The following is a 23,442-nucleotide window of genomic DNA, read 5'->3' on the forward strand; positions in this document are numbered from 1 at the left end:
GGTTCTACACCTTCATTTGAGTCCAGCTGTGTTTGATTATACTGATTGGACATGATTAGGAAAGCCACACACCTGTCTATATAAGATCTTACAGCTCACAGTGCATGTCAGAGCAAATGAGAATCATGAGGTCAAAGAAACTGCCTGAAGAGCTCAGAGACAGAATTGTGGCAAGGCACAGATCTGGCCAAGGTTACAAAAAATTTCTGCTGCACTTAAGGTTCCTAAGAGCACAGTGACCTCCATAATCCTTAAATGGAAGATGTTAGGGGACGACCAGAACCCTTCCTAGAGCTGGCCGTCCGAACAAACTGAGCTATCGGGGGAGAAGAGCCTTGGTGAGAGAGGTAAAAAAAAAACCAAAGATCACTGTGGCTGAGCTCCAGAGATGCAGCCGGAAGATGGGAGAAAGTTGTAGAAAGTCAACCATCACTGCAGCCCTCCACCAGTCGGGGCTTTATGGCAGAGTGGCCCGACAGAAGCCTCTCCTCAGTGCAAAACACATGAAAGCCCGCATGGAGTTTGCTAATAAAACATCTGAAGGACTCCAAGATGGTGAGAAATAAGATTCTTTGGTCTGATGAGACCAAGATAGAACTTTTTGGCCTTAATTCTAAGCGGTATGTGTGGAGAAAACCAGGCACTGCTCATCACCTGCCCAATACAGTCCCAACAGTGAAGCATGATGGTGGCAGCATCATGCTGTGGAGGTGCTATTCCGCTGCAGGGACAGGACAATTGGTTGCAATCGAGGGAAAGATGAATGGGGCCAAGTACAGGGATATCCTGGATGAAAACCTTCTCCAGAATGCTCAGAACCTCAGACTGGGCCGAAGATTTACCTTTCAACAAGACAATGACCCTAAGCACACAGCTAAAATAATGAAGGAGTGGCTTCACAACAACTCCGTGACTGTTCTTGAATGGCCCAGCCAGAGCCCTGACTTAAACCCAATTGAGCATCTCTGGAGAGACCTAAAAATGGCTGTCCACCAACGTTTACGATCCAACCTGACAGAATTGGAGAGGATCTGCAAGGAGGAATGACAGAGGATCCCCAAATCCAGGTGTGAAAAACTTGTTGCATCTTTCCCAAAAAGACTTATGGCTGTATTAGATCAAAAGGGTGCTTCTACTAAATACTGAGCAAAGGGTCTGAATACTTAGGACCATGTGATATTTCAGTTTTTCTTTTTTAATAAATCTGCAAAAATGTCAACAATTCTGTGTTTTTCTGTCAATATGGGGTGCTGTGTGTACATTAATGAGGAAAAAAATGAACTTAAATGATTTTAGCAAATGGCTGCAATATAACAAAGAGTGAAAAATTTAAGGGGGTCTGAATACTTTCCGTCCCCACTGTAAATGAAGTCTAGAAGCAATATACTCAGAGCCGTCTTTAACACAGGGCAAATAGGACATCTGCCCAGGGCCCATTCATTGTTGTAGGGACCCAAACCCTGATAAGTCAAGTGAATTTGTTTTCTCCTTTCTATCCAGTTCGGCATGGGTTAAGTAATTATGGGGGTAGTATGAGGAAATGAGGAATGGGAGTCTTATGTACTGATTTGGGTACTATGGGGGATAGAGTCCTGTGTAATGATAGGGGGGGGTAAAATTGCATGAGGGGGCCCCAAAAAAAACGTTTGCCCAGGATCCAATTAATATTAAAGATGGCCATGAATATACTCATATCCAAATTCCCACTTCAGTGATCAATACACAGCCGAAAAAAAAAACCTTCCTCAATGGATTATCCATAAATGTAGAATAAACAGATGAATGGGAGTTTAATTTCACTATGAGGATATTCCTGTCATGGAAACACACTGACCATTGGAGACTCAAGGATACCAAGAGCCAGCAAGTGAAATCTGCTGCTGGAGTGAACATAAGGCTAAAATATCAGCCCTCAGCAGTGTTTGACATGAAGCAGTCTTACTACCTAAAGTGGTCACATAGGACATTCCAAGTACAACATTAGAACCATTACAATCTTTCCTCAAGTGAACAAAAAGAAATTGTGACCCAACTAAATTCCCTATCTTGGGCCATAGCACAGGACGTGTTCATAGAGCATGCGTTATATGCAGGCTACCTTCAAGTGACACTGACAAAAACTTGGTAGGGCTGCCCCTAGAGTGCACTCATATCCCCTTCCACTCCAGGAGACTCCAATTTTTTAGCAAGCAAATAAAGTGGTCAAAAGCACAGAGGGGCTTGTTTCCTGTATTCTACTCCAAAATAGTGAAATTACAAGAAAGTTAAAAATTCTATTATCTTAACTGTATACAGTTACAGACTTGTATTCATGTACCATAAGGACCATCTCCAAGCAATAAACTGAGGAGTGGGTAACACAGCAAAGAGAACTGCCAACAGACCCACACAAAACAAGGGTTAAGAACCCCCCAAAAAAAAACTCATGACAGCTTGAAGCTCCTTGTGGCCAAAGCTTGCATCAGCAGAGGCCTGAGCATCAACCTGATAGGACGACGACTACAGTTGGCGGACTTGCAAATCTGAGATACAGATGCTAAAAAGCCCAAGAGACATCAACAGACCTGGTGGAATGAGCTCTGACAGGGAAGAGAGGAAATCACCATGTCATGGCAGTTTTTGTCCAGCTAGACAAAAGCACTGGACTCAACCCTGGAATTGGATTTGCCTCCTTTACCTCGTGAAGATGTTAGCTTAAAGAGGTCTGGAGTGAAACTGGGCAAAGGGAGCTGCCTCCAAGGGTAGCTTTAGGCCCAAAACTCTCATGCAGAAGTGAAATGAGAGGTGCAGTTTGGATCTGCATGGGACCTTAGGGAAACAAATTTCTCCGGAGAAAATAAACTTCTGACTTGTACGGTGTCCAAGATTAGTCCCTAGTAAACCAGATGGTGTGAGGGAGAATCACACAACAGACAAGCGGACTTTGGAAAGTTGATTATCAAGCTGAAAGGAATTAATCGTTCTCCGAACATTGGCAAAGTTGTGGCTCAGAAGTCCTTCAGCAGGAGATTGTCCAGGAACCTGCGATATAAATGCCCTGGGTCTGTAGAAGAGCAAGCACTCTTGCCAATACTTAGGGTGCAGAGAAGAGCATAAATGGTAGTACTACAAATTGAAAGTGTTGGTCTCACACAGCAAAACGCTAATACCTTAAAAGCATTCTTCTACAGCAGTGGTCTCCAAACAGTGGCCCTTTGCTGGCCTTTATGCCACCTGCAAAAACCCATGATCGGGCATTGTTTACCACCACTGACATCGCAGCATTTTCTACTCCCACTAGCTACAGGCTGGTCTCACCAAAAGCTGAAGAACAGTAAACTGGCCCATTATTTACAAAGTTTGGAGACCCCTCTGTTCTAGAGGAACTAGTAAAACCACTCCATGGGCCTGACCTTGGTGCAAGATGGTTATTAAAGTGGTTGTAAACCCTTCCATATACCCAGTGAAATGATTAGCCTCTGGTGATACGCAGAGAATAAACAAATCCTCCTACATAAGTTGCACCTGTTTATATGCAGTCTTCTATTCTCTACAAGTCCAGAATTTTACAGCTTTCCTGTGCTTTCACAAAGCAGGGGCTGGGGAGCTGAAGATATACTCTGCAGTGCCTAGTGAGAGCGGACTCGAGGGAAGAGACACACCCCTTCACACAGCCAACAGGAATAGAGCTGAGGCTGCCAATCACAATCTGTGTGCTTGAGCTCCCTCCCGTCACCTTTTTACCTCTTGATGTCAGGAAAACTTGTCAGAAGTGAATCATGTAGACAGTAGAGGAAGGAAGCAGAAGAGATAAAATCACTGAGTGCTCTGGATTGAGACAAACGCAAACTATAGATGGATACTCTCTGTTCAGATTTCATGTCAGAGAGGTTTACAACCACTTTAAGTCTGCTTGCTAGAGAATGGGGGGGGGGGGGGGGGATCAAAGATCTAATTTGTACTCAGATCCATAATGGAACAAATATCAAACAGATGTCCCCCACTACCATAAATTGGGGTATCCCTGCATTGTGAAGAGGTTTTCTGAACATTCTTGGTGGACTTCAAGAGTCAAGAGCTTTCAATAAAAGGGAGTTTTAAAGCCTTGGTTTTGAGGTTGATGCCTGGGAGAATGAAGAGACCCCTAAGACCCCTTTCACACTGAGGCGGTTTGCAGGCGGTATTGCGCTAAAAATACCGCCTGCAAACCGCCCCTAAACAGCCTCCGCTGTTTGTTCAGTGTGAAAGCCCGAGGGCTTTCACACTGAAGCGGTGCGCTGGCAGGACGGTGAAAAAAGTCTTGCAAACCGCTTCTTTGGAGCGGTGATGGAGCGATGTATTCACCGCTCCTAAACCGCTCCTGCCCATTGAAATCAATGGGAGAGCGCGGCTATACCGCGGCAATACCGCGGCTATAGCCGCGCTGTACGAGGGATTTTAACCCTTTTTCGGCCGCCAGCGGGGGTTAAAACCGCACCGCTAGCGGCTGAATACCGCTGCAAGAACGACGGTACAGCAGCGATAAAAATAGCGCTGTTGTACCGCCGACGCCCCCACCGCCCCAGTGTGAAAGGGGCCTTATGCTGAGTAGACCGTATAAGTAGGGAGATTCAGGGTTCTTTGTGGGGTAAGAAACATGGATGTCACCCTTGGGACTTTGAATGAGGTGTGCACAATTGGCGATAAAATTGACAAATGTAAACACAGTAAAGTATTTATTACAGAAATAGTCACACATAAAAAGTAACATGCAAAAGGCAAAGCCTATACATTATTGCACATAGTTAAAGACTGCATTGCATTTAAAGTACATGAGTAAACATGACATCTATAAACCCCCGACACGTTTTGCGAGATGTGGCTCGCTCTTCAGGGGTGGATGCATGTGGGATATATCCGGAAATTAATAATCAAAAAGTAATGTAACACATGAGTAAATGATGGATAAATGGTAAGAGGGCCCTCACAGAAAAAAAAAGAAAGACTCCATACTCACCAATCGGCAAGGCCTAGGTGCCTGTGGCTATGTTCACCGAGGATGGCAGCAATATATGCTTGGGAAGGGAGCCGACGAAGCTTAAATGCAATGCAATCTTTCACTATGTGCAATATTGTATCGACTTTGCCTTTTGTATGTTACTTTATGTGTGACCATTTCTGTAATAAATACTTTACTGTATTTAAATTTTTCAATTTTAATTGGCCAATTGTGCACACCTCATTCAAAGTCCCAAGGGCGACATCTATGTTTCTATTGTATTATTAGGAATGGAGGTGTGTTACTGGAGACACCAGACCTTTTTTATTTTTTATGGGGTAAGAGCACATTTTCCCCAGTTAGAAAGAGTCACTAGGAAAACCTGTGGACTACACTGCTCTCACCCACAGGAGGTGTGCTGGTAAAGAAATAGTCAGCCATGTGCCACGCAGGGAAGCCAATTGGCTTGGAAGCATACAATAAACAGACTATCATGCATAAAAACAATAAATAATGTCCAATGTAAAAGAAAAAATAGTCACAGACCAAAAACACTGAAAAAAATCTAAAAAGAGTAAACATTTAGGAACTCAAAATAGCAGGTAGTTGAAAAAAATAAAAACCAAGTAAAAGGGTAAGGTCCCAAAAAATCAGTCCTCTGGATGCTGAGCAATGGGAGTGCTGCTGCTGGTTAGCTGCAAGAGCAATTCAGCTTCTTTGTCAACCTCAGCTGAATTGATTTGAAACACTTTCCTATAAAACAGGGGAGTATCGTGGTGTATAGCAGGTGACATTCTAGTGTGGTTCCTGGACCCTGGCGGCTTCTTTCATCTCTCCTTGCAGCGTCGGATCCTCCAGCAGCAGCCATTGTCTCTCCCCAGCCTATGGCCACAGCGGGGAGCCAGACGTCCCTCACATGGATCTCACATCAGCTACAGCATCCTACCTCCTACCGCACCCCCTTGCCCACTTGTTTGTGAGTGCATTATTTTATTGTCCTACATCTACATTAAATCTCTCCCTATGTTACTGCACTATGAGATGTGCGCTTTTTTCATCTTTACATTTTCCCCAGTGACTTTCTTGATGAATTTATTAAGGCCTTTTGTCCCAGCTTCCTTGCACTTGTGATCCACCATTGAGGGGATCCCCAGTGGGGTACTTAAGGAATGCAGTGTGGACTGGATGGGGGTTTTGAATGTCCGCATATAGGTGTTGTGTTCCTGTGGCTGTGTCTCTGCAGAAGATGGCAGTAGGAATGTAGCAACAACCTGTATGTGTTTTCAGTAGATAAGGTAGCTTGGAAATATGTCAACCAGGAGGTGTGCCATCAACTGCACCATCCTTCCAAGCTAAGGTGGGGGAAAAATAAAAATAGAAAGGGTTATACCGCCCCCTACAGGAGTAGGACACTAGGCAGAAAAAAGACTTGGCTATGCTTATGGGCAGTCCTAGGTGGTATACACCCCCCTCTCTGCTATAGGCCTTTAGTTTAGTAACAAGCAGTGTCAGAAGTATTAAAACTCCTTAGAGGGGTGGGTGCTGTGTCTGTCAATGAACTCAGAGAAATGGATTTTACGTTAAGTAAAAAATTCCATTTTCTCTTTCGTTCATTGACAGACAAAGCGCTTCCCTATTTAGAACCATAGGGACATCCCAAAGCAGTGCCAAAACATGAGGGGTGGGACAGCCAACAAAATTACAGGCCAACCAGGTAACAGGAGCACAACAAGAACAACTGGAGCCCCACCTGAACAAAAAAAAAAAAACCCTCAAGAGGGATAGACCCCCTAGACCGTAGCCTGCAAATCCTTGTGAAAAGAGGCATCCACAGATGCCAGCACATCCACTTTGTAAAAATTTGTGAAAGTGTGCACCTACGACCAGGTGGCCGCCTTGCAAACTTGCATCACTGAAGCGTGATGACGGAAGGCCCAGGAGGCACTAAGCGCCCAAGTAGAGTGCACCTTAACCAGGAAGGGAGGAGTCAACGTTTGCAACACAATGTCCTCATTCAATGTCCTCATCCTTAGGAAGGAGCGAAGGACAAGGGCGAATAACCACCTTGTCTTTGTGGACCACCAGATAGGGTGTACGACAGGATAATGCCGCCAATCCCGATACCCTGCGAGCAGAAGTGATAGCCACCAAGAAGGCCACCTTCTGAGACAGTGTAAGCAGGGGAATTTCTTGAGTATTCTCAAAAGGAGGCTTCTGTAGAACCGAAAGCACTAGATTCAAGTCCCACGTTGGTAGAGGGGACCGCACCAGTGGAGTCATATGTCGAATCCCCTGAATGAAGGTAGGCACCAGGGAGTGCAAAGCCAGGGGTCGTTGAAAGAAAAATCGCCAAGGCCGACACCTGGCCCTTGATCGTACTCAAGGCCAATTTCTGCTCAACGCCGTTGAAGAAAAGTCAAAATCCGAGCCACCGAAAAAGAACGTGGGTGAACACCCGCCGACCCACACCACGAAACGTACGCTTTCCACGTCCAATGATAGATCTACCTAGAAGTAGACTTCCTAGCTTTAGGTAGGTGTCTGAATCACTGACACAGGGAAGCCTCTATCCTTCAGCACTTGGCTTTCAACAGCCAGGCCGTCAAAGCCAGCAATGGTAAAGCAGGATGGAAGATTGGCCCTTGGGACAGCAGATCCTCTCTGAGAGGCAGCCATCAGGGGGGCATCCACGACCAGGCACACCAGGTCGGCGTACCAAGACCGATGAAGCCAGTCTGGCGCCACTAGAGTGACCGGAATTCCTTCGGCTTCAATCCTGCGTAACAGCCACGGCAGAAGCTTGAAAGGAAGAAAAGCATAGATGAGTTGATACTCGGAAGTGCCCCAGCGCAGGCATATCTGCTGAAACATATTCTGATGAAGGGACCACTTCCTGCCGACTGAGGTAATCCGCCTGCCAGTTGTCCACCCCTGGAATGAGGATGGCGGAGACGGCCAGAACCCACCGGAGAATGCCAGCTACTTCCAGAGTCACTAACACACACTTTGTTCCTCCCTGGTGGTTGACAAAGACCACCGCTGTGGCATCGTCTGACTGAATCTGTACCGGAAGCCCCTGAAGACGATCCGTCCAATGATCCAGACACAGTCTGATTTCCCTGAGTTCCAAGATGTTGATAGGTAGCCTGGACTCGTCCGACGACCCTGAGTAGAGGTCAGGGCTTGGACTCATCCCCACCTGGAAAGACTGGCATCGGTGGTGACCACTGTCCAGTACAAGGGGAGAAAGGATTTTCCCGAAGAGCCAGGGACCGAAGCCACCAGACCAGGGACCCCCTGGTTTCCCGGCTCTACTGAATCTGACTGTCCAGAGACCCCGGACATTTGTCCCATTTTAACAGGATCTCTTTTTGCAGGGGTCTCGTATGGAAGTGAGCAAACCAGGATCGCCTCGAAAGTAGATACCATCAGGTCAAGAACCCGCATGCAAGTTCGCAGGGAGACCCACCTGCTGGACAGCAGTAAGCGGGTTGCAGCCTGCAACTTCTGGAGTTTGTCCAGCAGAAGGAACACTCTGGCCAGAGCGGAAACCAGAGTCAAACCCAGAAAGTTACATTTCTGGGCTGTAATCAGCACAGACTTCTGGTAGTTTAGCAGCCAACTGAACTCTGTCAGAGTCTGAATAGCAATCTCCACGTTGCCCCGCAGTGTAGCAGGGGACTCCGCTTGCAGAAGGTCGTCCAGGTAGCCCAGAAGAGTAATTCTCCACTGGCGTAGCAACGCCAGAACTGGGCCAACACTTTTGTGAAGACCCGAGGAGCGGAAGCCAGACCAAAGGGTAAAGTCACGAACTAAAAATGCTCCTCTCCCACAGAAAACAGGAGGAATCACTGATGTTGTGCACAGATCGGTATGTGCAGGTAGGCATCCTTGATGTCAATGGAGGCAAGAAAGTCCCCCTGATGAAGGGATGCCACCACCGAGCGAATGGACTCCACTCTGAATTTCCGAACCTGCACAAAGCGGTTCAGGGCCATGAGGTCCAGAATTGGACGTACCGTACCCTCTTTTTTGGGGACCGGAAAGAGACAGAATCACTTTGTGGACCCACATGTCATTTATCAAAGAGGTCCACGGGCCCGGAAACCAGCGAAGATGTCCTCCCACCCAAGATGCGGGTGAGAGCACCCTTTCATGCCGAAGGGGCCTTATCCGTGGGTCTGGAGAAACCTGCTCTCAGGTTGGCCCGACCAGGGTCGCTTGGAACCTCCCATTGAGTGCTTGAAAGACTTTCAGCCCTTGTCAGTGGACCCTGAGGGATGAAAAAAAAAAAAAAAAAAAAAAAAAAAAAAACTTTCTGTGCGCCAAGAAGGAAGGACCACACTTGCGACGAGGCTCTTTTTTAGACCGTAGAAGAAAAGTACTCTTCCCCCCTGTGACACTCCTAATGATGTCATCCATAGTGGCTCCAAACAAACGATCGCCTTGAAAAGACAAAATCGGTTAGGGATTTTTTTTTTTTTTTTTTTTAGAAGCCTGGTCCACAGCCCAATACTTCAGCCACAATACACGCTGAAGTACCATCGCTGAAAAAGACAGATTAAAAAGCAAGGGAGCTGGGTCCAAAGAGGCATCGCAGACAAACTGCAGCCCCAGGACCAATTGGTCCGCCAATTCAGCAAAGGCAGGAGGATACTGTTCACCCTCCAGATCACAGCGCAACAGCTTCGCCCACTCAGTGTTTGAGACACCAGGGCCGAAGCACCGAACCCGCAATAGTGAACATAGTGCGGCCCAGGGACTCCGCCTTTCTATCAGCCGGATCTTTAAAGGCTGGAGAGACCAGGGGATCCACCACAGGTGGAGTCATCCACTTCTTGAGAAGACCGCAAAGGGACGTTTTGGACGTTGCCATTCTTTATAGATAAATTTGTCAAAATAGGAGGGATTAGGGAACACATTCGCCGTGCGAGGCGGCTTGTGGGTGCAAAAGGGGACCGGCACCTCCGCCACATCGTCAATTTTCAAAGTTTCCCGCACAGATGCAATCAGTGCGTCCACCAGCGCCTTCTCATGCTCAGCCACAGGGGCAGAATCATCCTCACTGTCTGAAAAGTCTGGAAGCGTGGCCAAAAAACCCCGCAGGGTGGGCCATGTCCGCGGCGGCCGAATCAAATTCAGGATCTGACGAGACAGATGAAGTGGGTGAAGGCGGGGGCTACTTCTTGCTAGGCTGCCACCCCAGAGCCAACTCCACCAAAGGACTCCATGACTGCTGTCATTGCGTCAACGGATGGCTGGGACCTGGAGGGACTTGCAGCCTCAGAGGGGGTCAGGTGGGGAAACCTGCTCCTGAGACTCCATAGGGGAAGAAAGGGGCCCACCACACCAAGAGTGAACACCGCTATGGAACACCCCCCCACGCTGGTAGCGACACCGGGTCACCAGGACACCCTGCAGTTTGCAGCAGAGAGAGGAAAGGAGCCCACCAGACTCACCACCCCATAGCACTTGCTGCCTCAGATGTAGCACTGCACACACTAGTATCCGAGGGAGAAGATAACCCACGAGTCAGCACCGGAGGAAAATGGAGGAGCTCCGGCGTGCTAAAAATGCCGTCCTGGGCTTCACAGCAATGGCCGGGGCTGAATGAGCACACTATTATCCACCATATCATGACCGCCAGGCTACACAAACATGGCCAACAGCCATAGGAAGTCAGCGGGTACTAGGGGAGATGGCCGCCGGCCACGCTTACGAGGCTACCAAGGACCCAGGAGGGATCCCCGGAGCCAAGCAAAAGAAACCACCTGAAGAAGAGGGGATCCGAGCACCGAACCCTCGGGGACACCCAGGGAACCATAGAAGAGGACCACAGACTTGGACCTATATAGCACCCAGAGACAAACTACACATTGCACTTCATAACGAGGTGAGCACCTGGCACAAAATCCAGCGTCCTTAGCAAACATTACAGGCTGGCTTCACACAGTGAAATCCGGGTATGGTCCCCCAAGGTAACATCGAAGGATACCGAACCGGAAACCACTAGATAGCCCAAGGCAATAAGCAGTCAAATCTTTAGGCTCCATGCACACTGGAGATCATAAATAGCCGTTTTTTGGAGATTGGGCGTTTTTTTTTAACAGCCCATAAACTCCACTCTATGTTGTTATCCTATGTGTCCATGCACGCATGGGCGTTTTTTAGCTTTTATCAGCAGTGGAGTTTACGGGCTGTTCTCTGAACGCCATAAAATCGCGTTTAAAGTGCCGTTTTTCTGACCACAAAAAAAGCTAAAAAACGCTAAACGCGTTGATTAGCGTTCAGCGTTCTATTTTTCAATGCATTGTGGGAGTTTGGGAATGCACTGTGGGATTTTTGGAGTGTCCTCTGTGTATTTTTATTACAAACACTTATAAACATTAACGCTAAAAAACACGCATAAACGCCAGTACAAAATGCTGTTAAAAGCGAGTTTTTCAACCAGTGTTTACTGCCAGCAATCTGGCGTCCAGAAAAAGCTTTTTTGAGCTCCAGTGTGCATGGAGCCTCAGACGTGTCGGAAAAAAAACTGAATGGTTTAAAAAAAAAAAAAAAATTCTCCAGAGGAGCACAGGTTCATTGGCTATGGACACTAGCAAGAAACCGGAGTCTCAGAGTGGGCAAGGTTATATAAATGCAGCAGCCCTAGAAAGTTTTTGCCAGTATCCAATCACCTAAAGGTAGCCTACATATAAACCATGGTGAATACAAGTCCTGTGCCATTAACGGTCTGATTAACCACTTAAGGACAGAGCCCCTTTCTGAGATTTGTTGTTTTCAAGTTAAAAACTTGTAAGCATTTTTTTGCTAGAAAATTACTTAGAACCCCTAAACATTATACTTTTTTATTCCTAACACCCTAGAGAATAAAATGGCGGTCGTTGCAATACTTTCTGTCACACCGTATTTGCGCAGCGGTCTTACAAGCGCACTTTTTTGGAAAAAATACACTTTTTTAATAAAAAAAAAAAGAAGAACAGTATAGTTAGCCCAATTTTGTTTTATACTGTGAAAGATAATGTTACGCCGAGTAAAGTGATACCCAACATGTCATGCTTCAAAATTGCGTCCGCTCATGGAATGGCGACAAACTTTTACCCTTAAAAATCTCCATAGGCGAAGTTTAAAAAATTCTACAGGTTGCATGCTTTGAGTTACAAAGGAGGTCTAGGGCTAGAATTATTGCTCTCGCTCTACCGATCATGGCGATAACTCACATGTGTGGTTTGAACACAGTTTTGATATGTGGGAGCTGCTCGTGTTGCGTTCGCTTCTGCATGCGAGCTCGGCTGGGAGAGGCGCGTTTAAAATTTTTTTTTTTTCTTATTTTACCTTTTTTTTTTACATGGTTCTTTAACCACTTCAGCCCCGGAAGGATTTACCCCCTTCCTGACCAGAGCACTTTTTACAATTTGGCACTGCGTCGCTTTAACTGCTAATTGCGCGGTCATGCAATGCTGTAACCAAACGAAATTTGCGTCCTTTTCTTCCCACAAATAGAGCTTTCTTTTGATGGTATTTGATCACCTCTGCCGTTTTTATTTTTTGCGCTATACACGGAAAAAGACCGAAAATTTTGAAAAAAAATGATATTTTCTACTTTTTGTTCTAAAAAAAATCCAATAAACTCAATTTTAGTCATACATTTAGGCCAAAATGTATTTGGCCACATGTCTTTGGTAAAAAAAATGTCAATAAGTGTATATTTATTGGTTTGCGCAAAAGTTATAGCACCTACAAACTAGGGTACATTTTCTGGAATTTACACAGTCTTTAATTTATGACTGCCTATGTCATTTCTTGAGGTGCTAAAATGACAGGGCAGTACAAAACCCCCACAAATGACCCCATTTTGGAAAGTAGACACCCCAAGGAAATTGCTGAGAGGCATGTTGAGCCCATTGAATATTCATTTTTTTTGTCCCAAGTGATTGAATAATGAAAAAAAAAAAAAAAAAAAAAAAAAATTACAAAAAGTTGTCACTAAATGATATATTGCTCACACAGGCCATGGGCATATGTGGAATTGCACCCCAAAATACATTTAGCTGCTTCTCCTGAGTATGGGGATACCACATGTGTGGGACTTTTTGGGAGCCTAGCCGCATACGGGGCCCCGAAAACCAATCACTGCCTTCAGGATTTCTAAGGGCGTACATTTTTGATTTTACTCCTCACTACCTATCACAGTTTTGAAGGCCATAAAATGCCCAGATGGCACAAACCTCCCCCAAATGACCCCATTTTGGAAAGTAGACACCCCAAGCTATTTGCTGAGAGGCATGTTGAGTCCATGGAATATTTTATATTTTGACACAAGTTGCGGGAAAGTGACAATTTATTTTTTTATTTTTTTTTTTTTTGCACAAAGTTGTCACTAAATGATATATTGCTCACACAGGTCATGGGCATATGTGGAATTGCACCCCAAAATACATTCTGCTGCTTCTCTTGAGTACGGGGATACCACATGTGTGGGACTTTTTAGGAGCCTAGCCGCGTACGGGACCCCGAAAACCAATCACCGCCTTCAGGATTTCTAAGGGTGTACATTTTTGATTTCACTCTTCACTGCCTATCACAGTTTCGGAGGCCATGGAATGCCCAGGTGGCACAAACCCCCCCAAATGACCCCATTTTGGAAAGTAGACACCCCAAGCTATTTGCTGAGAGGCATGGTGAGTATTTTGCAGCTCTCATTTGTTTTTGAAAATGAAGAAAGACAAAAAAAAAAATTTTTTTTTTCTTTTTTTAATTTTCAAAACTTTGTGACAAAAAGTGAGGTCTGCAAAATACTCACTATACCTCTCAGCAAATAGCTTGGGGTGTCTACTTTCCAAAATGGGGTCATTTGGGGGGGGGTTTGTGCCACCTGGGCATTCCATGGCCTCCGAGACTGTGATAGGCAGTGAAGAGTGAAATCAAAAATTTACGCCCTTAGAAAGCCTGAAGGCGGTGCTTGGTTTTCGGGGTCCCATACGTGGCTAGGCTCCCAAAAAGTCTCACACATGTGGTATCCCCGTACTCAGGAGAAGCAACAGAATGTATTTTGGGGTGTAATTTCACATATTCCCATGGCATGTTTGAGCAATATATAATTTAGTGACAACTTTGTGCAAAAAAAAAAAAAAAAAAAAAATAATTTGTCTCTTTCCCGCAACTTGTGTCACAATATAAAATATTCCATGGACTCGACATGCCTCTCAGCAAATAGCTTGGGGTGTCTACTTTCCAAAATGGGGTCATTTGGGGGGGTTTGAACTGTCCTGGCATTTTATGCACAACATTTAGAAGCTTATGTCACACATCACCCACTCTTCTAACCACTTGAAGACAAAGCCCTTTCTGACACTTTTTGATTACATGAAAAAATTATTTTTTTTTTGCAAGAAAATTACTTTGAACCCCCACACATTATATATTTTTTTAAAGCAAATGCCCTACAGATTAAAATGGTGGGTGTTTCATTTTTTTTTTTCACACAGTATTTGCGCAGCGATTTTTCAAACGCATTTTTTGGGGAAAAAACACACTTTTTTACATTTTAATGCACTAAAACACACTATATTGCCCAAATATTTGATGAAATAAAAAAGATGATCTTAGGCCGAGTACATGGATACCAAACATGACATGCTTTACAATTGCGCACAAACGTGCAGTGACAACAAAATAAATACATTTTTAAAAGCCTTTAAAAGCCTTTACAGGTTACCACTTTAGATTTACAGAGGAGGTCTACTGCTAAAATTACTGCCCTCGATCTGACCGTCGCGGTGATACCTCACATGCATGGTGCAATTGCTGTTTACATTTGACGCCAGACCGACGCTTGCGTTCGCCTTAGCGCGAGAGCAGGGGGGACAGGGGTGCTTTTTTTTTTTTTTTTTTTTTTCTTTATTATTTTTTTGCTTTTTTATCTTATTTTAAAACTGTTCCTTTCATTTTTTTTTTTTTTTAATCATTTTTATTGTTATCTCAGGGAATGTAAATATCCCCTATGATAGCAATAGGTAGTGACAGGTACTCTTTTTTGAAAAAATTGGGGTCTATTAGACCCTAGATTTCTCCTCTGCCCTCAAAGCATCTGACCACACCAAGATCGGTATGATAAAATGCTTTCCCAATTTCCCAATGGCGCTATTTACATCCGGCGAAATCTAAGTCATAAAATGCTCGTAGCTTCCGGTTTCTTAGGCCATAGAGATGTTTGGAGCCACTCTGGTCTCTGATCAGCTCTATGGTCAGCTGGTTGAATCACCAGCTGCATTCTCAGGTTCCCTGTTGAGACAGGAGAGCCAGAGAAAAACACGGAAGACGGTGGGGGGGGGGGGCATTCTCTCCCACTGCTTGTAAAAGCAGTCTAGAGGCTAATTAGCCGCTAGGATTGCTTTTACATGAAAGCCGACCGCTGGCTGAAAAGAATGATACCAAGATGATACCTAAACCTGCAGGCATCATTCTGGTATAACCACTCAAAGTCGTGAATGGCGTACCTGAAGACAAAAAAATGGTTAACAATAAAGCACAGTAAACGGTAAAGTATAAAAAATTGCAGACCTGAAAAGCAAACATGATAAAACATAATAACAATAAAACATTGCAGAATAGAATACAGTAAAAAAGAGCAGAACAATAGAGAGAATAGAGAGAGAGAGAGAGAATAGAGAGAGAACAATAAAACTACAACTATTATTTTTTATTTTATATTTTTGTTTGTGTTTTTTTTTTTTTTTTTTTTTTTACACTTTTTTTGTAACTGTAACTTTTATAACTGTAACCGGTTCCAGGTTCGGGTCTCTCAAAATGCGATGGCATCTTGGGAGACCCTGTGAAAGTGTGTCCTAGTCTGTGCAATGCTGTACCCTACGCTAATACTCAACTAATGAATGGTAGCGTTCAAAACATTCACCAATGCAAAGACCAGGATTGTCAGGACAGGAGGGACAATAATAGCGGGTGTCACGCCTATATCCGCACTTGCTGCAGACACAACATCTTTTTTGGGGGGGTTCGTTGGGTAGGGGTACTCGGGAGGACATAAAAATGCCTCTCATGCAGCCGACTGCATTTGGTTGGGGATGTGAATGGGGGAAGTACGGGCGCTGCAGAAGCGGTGGGTTCCCAATTAGGATTGGCGAATGCAGCAGGAAGGGCATTATGGGCATGACGGGCCTGTGTTTGTCTTCTTGGTGGCAGTGGGACACTACTTGTGCTTGCCACCTCACCAGCTTGAACTGCACTTATGGGACTCGCCACGTCACCAAGTGTTACTGCAGTGCTGGTTTGACTACGACCGGGGTGTACTAGGCCGCTGGCGCTTGCCAGTTCACCAAAACGCTACCAAAAAAACTGTTAACGATCGCAGGGATCAGGCCTGACTCTGCGAACGCTGCAGTTATGCATTTAGTGTTTTGTAAGTGACAGTGATCGATCGATACTGCACTTGGGTGGGCTGGGCTGGGCCGGGCGGAGGGGCAAAACGCAGGTGCTAGCAGGTATCTGGGTTGATCCCGCTAACACTGCGTTTTTGGGAACCCTAAACTGCTGGGGACGCCAGTATAGATCTGATCGGATCAGATATTGATCAGTTCAGATACTATACCACTAAGGGAGGTGTACGGTGCGTGCGTGGGTGTTAGCGCTACTGGCACTAACCTGACGCTGCCTGGGGCTGGTGCTTGCCAGTTCACCAAAACGCTACCAAAAAAAACTGTTAGCGATCGCAGGGATCAGGCCTGACTCTGCGAACGCTGCAGTTATGCGTTTAGTGTTTTGTAAGTGACAGTGATCGATCGATACTGCACTTGGGTGGGCTGGGCTGGGCCGGGCGGAGGGGCAAAACACAGGTGCTAGCAGGTATCTGGGTTGATCCCGCTAACACTGCGTTTTTGGGAACCCTAAACTGCTGGGGACGCTAGTATAGATCTGATCGGATCAGATATTGATCCGTTCAGATACTATACACTAAGGGAGGTGTACGGTGCGTGCGTGGGTGTTAGCGGTACTGGCACTAACCTGACGCTGCCTGGGGCTGGTGCTTGCCATTTCACCAAAATGCTACCAAAAAAACTGTTAGCGATCGCAGGGATCAGGCCTGACTCTGCGAACGCTGCAGTTATGCGTTTAGTGTTTTGTAAGTGACAGTGATCGATCGATACTGCACTTGGGTGGGCTGGGCCGAGCTGGGCGGAGGGGCAAAATGCAGGTGCTAGCAGGTATCTGGGCTGATCCCGCTAACACTGTTTTTGGGAACCCTAAACTGCTGGGGACGCTAGTATAGATCTGATCGGATCAGATATTGATCTGTACAGATACTATACCACTAAGGGAGGCGTATGCTGCGTGCGTGGGTGTTAGCGGTACTGGCGCTAATCTGACGCTGCCTGGGGCGACGCATATCACCGTCGGGTGATCAGGGGGCTAAATCTTTATTCGGTAATAAACGGCGGGTGCCCTGACACTATAAAAAATAAACAAACTAACCAGCGTCACCCGTAACAGTTATACGGTGATCAGTGGTGAAAGGGTTAACTAGGGGGCAATCAAGGGGTTAAAACATTTATTAGGTAGTATATGGGGGTCCCTGTCGCTATAAAACGCTGACGGTGAACCTAAATATTTACGTCCCTAACTAGCGTCACCAGCGACACTAATACAGCGATCAGAAAAATGATCGCTTAGCGACACTGGTGACAGGGGGTGATCAAGGGGTTAAAACTTTATTAGGGGGGGTTAGGGGGGTACCCTAGACCTACAGGGGGCCTAACACTCACTGCCCTAACACTGTAACTGTCACAAACTGACACCATGCAGTAATCAGAAAAAAAAAAAAAAAAAAAAAAAAAACCTGCTTGGTGTCAGTTTGTGACAGGGGGGGGGGGTGATTGGGGGGGGATCGGGGGGCGATCGGGGGGGGGATCGGGGTGTTTTGTGTGCCTGGCATGTTCTACTGTGTGTGTGTAGTGTTGTGCACTTACATTGCAGTCTTCTCTCCTCGGCCCGGAACGGAAAATACCGAGCCGAGGAGAGATGACATCATTTCCTCTGCCTCTGTGTACAATACAGAGGCAGGGAAATGATGCCATTGGCTGAGAGCGATCGCGAGGGGGGGGCCACGAATGGATGGCCTCCCCCTCACCTCCGATCGCCGGAGAAGATTTGCCGACCGCCGCAGGCACCGGGGGGGGGTCCGATCGGACCCCCCACCCGCGGGCAGGCAAGGACGTACATACACGTCCTTTTGCCTGCCCGTGCCATTCTGCCGACGTATATAGTCGTGCGGCGGTCGGCAAGTGGTTAAAAAAAAAAAAAAATGTGTCACTTTTATTCCTATTACAAGGAATGTAAACACCCCTTGAAATAGAAAAAAAGCATGACAGGACCTCTTAAATATGAGATCTGGGGTCAAAAAGACCTCAGATCTCATATTTACACTAAAATGCAATTTAAAAAAAAATAAATAAATAAATAATAATAATATGTTGCTTTAAGAGCTATGGGCGGAAGTGACGTTTTTACGCCGCTTCCGCTGAAGAAGAGGATATCGGGGTAATTGCAGCTAGCTGCTGCCGTAACAAAGATATCCCGCTTCAAAGTGGCGACGTATATCGGCGTGAGCCGGTCCGGAAGTGGTTAAGATAAGTTACTACTTGTGGTGCAGGTTTGCATTACCTGGTTCTGGATTATTTCAGTATATAGTAATTGCACAGGTCTAAGGAAAAGCTTAACCTCTAGGCGCCGACAGGTGGGTGGGCCTTGGCACAGAGCGGCTGCTTATTTGCGTACCAATTAGACGACACAGCTGTGCCGAGAGCAAGCGCCCTGTAGTTACAGGCGGCTAACGGAAAGCTGACAATCACTTCTTCCTTGACATAAACTCCGCCTCTCGGCATTTAAAACCTCTTAAAGGGCCGGGATGCGCCGCCCCAAAAGGGTTTATGTGCAACGTTAATGTGCACTATATTTTAGACCCAATAGGGTTGATATACTAAAGGCAAAAACACACTGTGCAATGCAAGTGCACTTGCTCCAGAGTATAGTAAATGAGGTAAAGCTTCACTTTGCAAAGAATACTCCATCACCTGCAAGGAGAATAAAAAAAAAAAAAAAAAAAAAAAACACAGCATTTTTGCTTGTACATGATTGGATAAAAATTAGAACAGCTTCTAGAGCAAATACATTTAAATTGCACTTGCAGTGCAAACAAAATTTTCCTTTAGAAAATTAATCTCCCTGTGTTTGTACCTTTACTTTAATAAAACCTATGATTATTTGAAAAGACTGCTCCTCTGACTCCTTTCCATTTTAAACACACTCACCATCATGTAGAGGGATGGGCATATAGAAAGACATATGTAAAACAAATGCAGTTGCCTAAAATTAGGCAATGTCTGCTCTTGACTATAAAAATAGGATTTTTACGTCATACCTGTAGAATTATATTCTTTGAGTACATCATGGGATACAGAGTCAGGCTAATATTCATTACCTGCTGGGACGACCCAGAGTAAAAGCCTTGAGGGGAGGGAGACACCCTGCCAAACAATAGCCATCAGAATTTATATGGCAGCCCACGGTACACTGTGGCCAAAAGCCGAATCCTCGGCTGCTCGAACATCCACTTGATAAAATTTTGTGAACGTATGCACAGAAGACAAGGTAGCAGCCTTACAAATCTGAGCCACAGATACCTGATGGCGAAAAGCCCAGGAGGTTCCTACACCCCTGGTACAATGAGCTCTCACCCTAAAGGGAGGAGCTTTATGTTTCAGACCGTAGGCCTGAATGACCAATTGACAGAACCTTTTGGCAATGGAAGCTGCCTGCCCCTTCTCGGATCCCTTTGGTAAAACAAAAAACAAAAAAAAAAGTCTGCTCCTCAGATCTAGACAAATAAACCTTGACTGCCCGGACAACGTCCGAAGAATGTAGTCGTCTCTCTTCTGCCAAACGAGGCTAAGAGAAAAAAGAAGGCAAAATAATGTCCTGATTTAAATGAAAGGCCGACACCACCTTTGGCAAAAAAAAGGAACAGGTCGTAACACGACTCTGTTGTGGTGAAGGATCAAGTACAGTTCCCCACATGAAAGGGCCGCCAAATCCGACACCCTTCTAGCCGAGGTGATCCATCAGGAAGGCTAGCTTGCGTGACAGCAAGTCTAATGGAATTTCCTTAATAGGTTCAAATGGTTGTTTCTGTAACACAGACAGCACCAAGTTCGGGTCCCAAGGACACATAGGTGACCTAAATGGGGGGGAAGCAAGCGAGTTGCCCCTTGCATAAAGATTCGGATCAGTGAATGGGAGGCTAAAGGCCTTTGGAAGAATACTGATGGGGCCGGAGCTTGACCTCTGATTGTATTCAAAGCCAATTTAATTTCCACAGCTGACTGTAGAAAAGAGAGAATTCTCCCAATCACATATTTCCGAGAATGCCATTTTCTGGCTTCACACCAAGCAATACAAGTCTTCCAGACTTTATGATAAATCTTCCTAGTGACAGCTTTTCTAGCATTCACTAGGGTAGATACCACTGGTCCCAAGATGCCACAGTCCTTTAAAATCCTGGCTTCAATAGCCATGCCTTCAAATTTAGAGACTGTATATTGGGATGAAATATAGGACCTCGAGACAGACTGGGGCGACGTGGAAGCGTCCATGGCCCGTCTATTGTCAGTCATATAGTTACATAGTAGGTGAGGTTGAAAAGACACACGTCCATCAAGTCCAACCCATGTGTGTGATTATATGTCAGTATTACATTATATATCCCTGAATGTTGCGGTCGTTCAGGTGCTTATCTAATAGTTTCTTGAAACTATCGATGCTCCCTGCTGAGACCACCGCCTGTGGAAGGGAATGCCACATCCTTGCCGCTCTTACAGTAAAGAACCCTCTACGGAGTTTAAGGTTAAACCTCTTTTCTTCTAATTTTAATGAGTGGCCACGTGTCTTGTTGAACTCCCTTCTGCAAAAAAGTTTTATCCCTATTGTGGGGTCACCAGTATGGTATTTGTATATTGAAATCATATCCCCTCTCAAGCGTCTCTTCTCCAGAGAGAATAAGTTCAGTGCTCGCAACCTTTCCTCATAATTAATATCCTCCAGACTCTTTATTAGCTTTGTTGCCCTTCTTTGTACTTGCTCTATTTCCAGTACATCCTTCCTGAGGACTGGTTCCCAGAACTGGACAGCATACTCTAGGTGCGGCTGGACCAGAATCTTGTAGAGAGGGAGAATTATTGTTTTATCTCTGGAGTTGATCCCCTTTTTAATGCATGCCAATATTCTGTTTTCTTTGTTAGCAGCAGCTTGGCATTGCATGACATCGCTGAGCCTATCATCTACTAGGACCCCCAGGTCCTTTTCCATCCTAGATTCCCCCAGAGGTTCTCCCCCCAGTGTATAGATTGCATTCATATTTTTGCCACCCAAATGCGTTATTTTACATTTTTCTCTCATTTGCCATGAACCTCATTTGCCATGTAGTTGCCCAACCCATTAATTTGTTCAGATCTTTTTGCAAGGTTTCCACATCCTGCAAAGAAGTTATTGCCCTGCTTAGCTTAGTATCGTCCGCAAATACAGAAATTGAACTGTTTACCCCATCCTCCAGGTCGTTTATGAACAAATTAAATAGGATTGGTCCCAGCACAGAACCCTGGGGGGGCCTTCTGGGCCAAGCTGGTGCCACCAGAATGAATGGAATCCCCTTTCTCCGAATCCTGCACATCAAATGTGGAAGGAGAGGGATTGGAGGGAAAGCATAAACCAGGGAGTACTGGCTCCAATTGCCAGAGGATCTCTTGTTCGAGACACAAACTGCTGTAGCTTGTTGATGAACCTGGATGCCAGTAGATCGACCTCTGGCCATTCACAACGTTGGCAAATTTCCTGGAATACCTCTAGGTGTAGGGACCATTCCCCCCGGGTAGAACTGCTGGTGGCTGAGATAATCTGCCCCCCAGTTCTCTATTCCCAGGATATGGACTGCCGTGGCATTGTCGGACTGAACCTCGATGGGACAGTCCTGAAGCTCTACCGTCCAGGACCGTAGTGCCAGACGTACTGCCCGTAATTCTAGGATGTTGATGGGCAGGGTCTGCTCTGTCCCTCACCATTTACCCTGAGCTGTGAGCAGGGCATCTGTAGTCAGTACTCTCCAAGTTACCGGGCGAAAGGGAAAATCCTTTTGCAGGTTCTGATCCTGCAACCACCAGTATAGGCTTAAGCATGCCTGAGGAGATAAGCACATTGGAAAATCCAGGGCTTTTCTTCCTCTGTTCCAAGCCAACAAGATGTCCTGTTGTAAAAGCCTGGAATGGAACTGGGCATAGGGCACTGCCTCGAAGCATACCATCCTCCGTAGAAGGCTCATACAGAGCCGAATGGAGGGTTGTATGGTGCCCCTTATCCGACGCACCTGATCTTTCAGAGCACAGATCCTTACGAGTGGCAAGAATACTCTTGCTTGGACCGTGTTTAGAATCAGACCTTAATATCTTAGACTTTGAGCTGGTCCCAAGGCTGACTTTTCTGTATTTATGATCCAGCCTAAGCTTTTTAAATACCTCAATGTGTATATTATGATCTGTTCTAGAGCCTGTACTGAGTGATCTCTGAGCAGGAGGTCGTCCAGATACCTGAGCACCAGGATCCCTTGGGCCCTTAAAAGACCCAGTACTGGTGCTAGGACCTTTGTGAACACCCGGGGAGCTGTAGCAAGCCCGAAGGGTAGAGCCACAAACTGAAAATGATGTTCCTCTACTGCAAAAGTAGGAACCTCTGATAAAAGGTACACATCCTTTATATCGATGGAGGCTAAAAAGCCTCTGGAGTGAGGTTTCTACTGAGCGGACAGATTCCAATCTGAAAGGACTGTATCAAAAGATACTTTTTCAGGGATCTTAGGTCCATAATGGGCCTTGTGTCCCCGTTTGGTTTCTGACCCATAAATAGGTTTGAGTAAAACCCTGTGCCCCTTTTGGATACCGGAACCTCTACAATCACTCCTTGATGCACTAGATGATGTAGTGCCTGAAGCAATACGTTTTTTTGGAGGATCCGAGGGAACGCTGGATTTTAGAAACCTCTGAGGGGGCACCCCTCGTAAAACCAGCTTGTAAACGCGAGATATAATTGGAGGTGACCCATTTATCCTGAATTGTTGTTTTCCAAATGTCCGCAAAGTGCAGCAGCCTTCCCCCCACCCGATGGAGTGGGGGCGTCCCCTCAAAAGGAGGGCTTGGTGCTGGGTTTAGAAGAATTTTGGACCCAGGGCCTTTTCTGGTCCTGGCCTTGCGGCTTGCCCCTGGCCCCAACGCCCTGTTGGCAGCAGGACCACCCTGATGTTGAAACATTTGAGGAAGAAGTCCCTGGGTTTTTAAACAAGGGACGTTTGGTGCTTTTCTTTACAGAGAGTAGAGAACTCCTTTGCATATATTTGTACAAGTGATCACCGAATAAACATTCTCTAT

At 45.8% G+C, this 23,442-nt stretch overlaps 1 protein-coding gene across 3 annotated transcripts in view; it reads right to left on the reverse strand.

Moving 5' to 3' along the window:
* CENPC (centromere protein C) overlaps positions 1 to 23,442 on the reverse strand; it is a 299,799-nt gene that overhangs the window by 232,856 nt on the left and 43,501 nt on the right. The gene's annotated exons all lie outside the window — the stretch shown is intronic.

This window comes from Aquarana catesbeiana, linkage group LG01 (assembly GCF_042186555.1).
Source record: "Aquarana catesbeiana isolate 2022-GZ linkage group LG01, ASM4218655v1, whole genome shotgun sequence".
Classification (NCBI taxonomy): Eukaryota; Metazoa; Chordata; class Amphibia; order Anura; family Ranidae; genus Aquarana; species Aquarana catesbeiana.